Source organism: Triticum urartu, chromosome 1A, assembly GCF_056163025.1.
Source record: "Triticum urartu cultivar PI428250 chromosome 1A, HENAU_Tu73, whole genome shotgun sequence".
Lineage (NCBI taxonomy): Eukaryota > Viridiplantae > Streptophyta > Magnoliopsida > Poales > Poaceae > Triticum > Triticum urartu.
In genome coordinates, this window is record NC_141873.1 from 3,945,726 (window position 1) to 3,949,119 (window position 3,394).

At 46.9% G+C, this 3,394-nt stretch overlaps 1 pseudogene; it reads left to right on the forward strand.

Annotated features, from left to right (window-relative positions):
• The first annotated feature begins 437 nt into the window (after positions 1-437).
• Positions 438-1,700, forward strand: LOC125548734 (3-ketoacyl-CoA synthase 6 pseudogene; annotated as a pseudogene).
• Positions 1,701-3,394: the final 1,694 nt, after the last annotated feature.

Genomic DNA, 3,394 nt, shown 5'->3' on the forward strand with positions numbered 1-3,394 from the left:
AGTAGTCTAAGTTGAATCAGTTAACACAGATGGAGCAGCATGGTCATGGAACTAAATTATAACGATTGATCAACCGAGGAATAGAGCTTTTATTTTGTTCGCGGGGCTTGGAAACAGCTCCCTACTGGACCAAGTATTAAGTCTAGTAAATGCGAGAGAGGTTGATGATCATATGGCTGCACGCACGGCGCCAGAAGTTTGGCTTTAAAGTTCCGCACTACTCACTCACACTAGTATTGACAGAGGCATAAAGTAGTCCACACGCACCTACACAAGGTTCGCATTGCTGTGTACCACCGGGCCGTGGACGATTGCATTTCCATTGTTACCGTCCCGGCCTGGACGTGATGGAGTGGCTTGAACCGCAGGAGGTGGGCAGCAGACTCTGCGAACTCAAGCCCGTGCACCTCTTCCTGGCCTGCTTCCTCCCGTCCGCAATGGCCGTCGTCTACCTCATGCTGCGCCCGCGCGCCGTGTACCTCAAGGACTACGCCGGCTTCCGTACGACGCATACCTGTCGCATCCCCTTCGCCAGCTTCCTTGAGCACGCCAAGCAACTGCCGGATCTCAATGAGCGTAGCATCAGGTTCATGACGCGGTTGCTGGAGCGCTCGGGGCTCGGGGAGGAGACATGTCTGCCTCCGACACACCACTACATCGGAACGCACAAATATTGCACCATTGATGCCGCCCGCGCCGAGTTCGAGCTCGTGACTTTCTCGGCCATAGACGATGTGCTCGCCAAGACCGGCGTTGCCCCTGAAGCCATCGACATACTAATCGTCAACTGCAGTTTGTTCTGTCCCTCGCCGTCCTTGGTGGACATGATCATAAACAAGTACAAGTTGCGGAGTGATATCCGTAGCATGCACCTCTCCGGTATGGGATGTAGCGCTGGTCTTATCTCCGTGGGGCTCGCCAGGAACCTCTTGCAGGTCGCTCCCGAGGGGGCACACGCTCTTGTCATCTCCACAGAGACCATCACGCCAAACTACTACCTCGGGACAGAGCGCGCAATGCTCCTGCCCAACTGCCTCTTCCGCGTAGGCGGGGCGGCCGCGCTGTTGTCAACATCATCGAAAAAGGCCCGGTTCCGCCTTAAGCATGTCGTACGTACGCTTACCGGTGCTCAAGATAGTGCGTACCGGTGCGTATTTCAGGAGGAGGATGAAAAAGGCCACCGGGGGATAAACCTCAGCATTGACCTGATGAACATAGCCGGCGACGCGCTCAAGTCCAACATCACGGCAATGGGGCCACTCGTCCTGCCGGTTAAGGAGCAGCTTATGTTCGCCTTCTCCTTCGTTGCACGGAAGGTGGTCGGCTGGCGAGTAAAGGCATACATCCCCAACTTTCGCACGGCGTTTGAGCACTTCTGCATCCATGCTGGCGGCCGTGCGGTCATTGATCAGCTGCAGAAAAGCTTTGGGCTTTCCGACGAGCAGGTCGAGGCGTCACGGATGACGCTGCATCGGTTCGGAAACACGTCGAGTAGCTCCCTGTGGTATGAACTGGCCTACATAGAGGCCAAGGGCCGCATGCGCAAGGGCGACCGTGTGTGGATGATTGGGTTCGGATCTGGATTCAAGTGCAACGGCGCAGCATGGGAATGCATCAACCCCGCACGCAACGCCGATGGGCCATGGGCTACGTCCATCACCAGATATCCGGTGGACATTCCATACGTTCTGAAGCATTAAGCTGTTGACCATAGAGACGGTCACAGTTCGTCCTCGTGGCGCACCATTAAATAAAGGAAATGACATCGGTGACATCGGGAGAACAGTAAAAACTAGAAGACGCTCACGTCTTGCTGTTGAAGTTGGTTTTAATATTTTTCTTGAAAAAAGGAAAGAAGTTGGTAGTAATACATTTGAATAAGATTTGATTGTACAAACTCTAAATATCTATTTTATTATTATATAATAAAAGTTTTTAAGCGATAGATGCGAGCGCATCACTTCTCCTCTCTAAATATATGTATGCATGTGTTAGAATGAATCACTCACAGGGGCACTCCTCCGAATTACAAGTATGCATGCAAAAGAGGACGAAAAACTGTTGTCATTCTACATTCTTCTATAGTTACTATTAAAGGGAGGTGATATTTTTGGTTTTGTCCCGCTTCGTTTGGTCCCGCTTCAATTAATTTCACGTATGCTATTTGATTTCGTTATTTGCCAACTGTTTTCGCCGAGCGGAGAAAGCCTACCTGGCGGCGCACTGAGGCCCTGGTCCTGAGAGCTGGCAAAAAAAAATTTGTCGATGGAAGGGTTCGATCTCATAACCTGCGAACCGGCCACACACCATTTTTCCAACTGACCCAGCTAGAGATATGAGAGGATTTTTTTTCCTCCCGTTGCGACGCACGGGGCTTTGCTAGTCCTATTCTACACTTTAAAATATTTTATAGCTTAAACCGTCTGTCCGATTGACAAAATACTTTCATATAACTGATCCGTGGCGACGAGACTTTCGATAGTAGATCTCATGCTGACATGTTCCACCAACTTTTTTTGATAAAAATTTATCACGTCTAAGCTATGTTAGTTATAATGTCTATCACGTATAAGTTATCATTCTCTGCACATAGAAAATACCGGGCTTAAAAAAATATCCTCCAACCTTTTTCACATATGCACATTCATGCATGTACTACAGGACCAAAAATTAATGCCATCCTACATTCTTTCTATTTTAAAGCATTAAAATATTTTGTAGTTCAAACCATCAGTCCGATCGAAAAACCTTGTTCACATAAAAAATCCGTCGCGAGGAGATGTTCGAAACTAGATCTTATGTTAGTAAGTTATGATGACTTTTTTGAATCTAAAGTTATTTGGCCCGGCTAAGAAATGATTAGCTCTGCTGTGTGTATGTTATCATACTATTTACACATAAGTTACTCGGTATGTTTTAAAAAAAATGTCCCGTGGTGAAAAACTTATTGTGGTGTTTGTGTGCATGTTATGAAATATATTACCATACTATTTCCAAAGAAGTTGGGGTATGTTTTTAACTATTTTTCCGCATGTTAAAAAATTATGACTGTGTTTGTACATGAGTTATCAGCTCTGTTGTGCGTATATTATCATGCTATTTGCACAATGGTTATTACGTGTATTTTTTAACAAGTTTTATCCCACAGTCAAAAAGTTAATGCGGCGTGTGTGTGTTTCACTACCAGAAACTAGACTTTTCCCCATGACTAGAACCCCACGGGAAATGCCATATACCGTAAGGAAAATATTTCCCGACGGTTACCCAATTGGAAAAGGCCGCCGTGATTAAAACGACAGGGAAAATAACTATTGCTTGACGGTAGGCCGACAGGAAAACTATTCATGTCTGTGTTTCCTCTCAGATCTCAGCCACTAACAGAAAAAAATAGCCC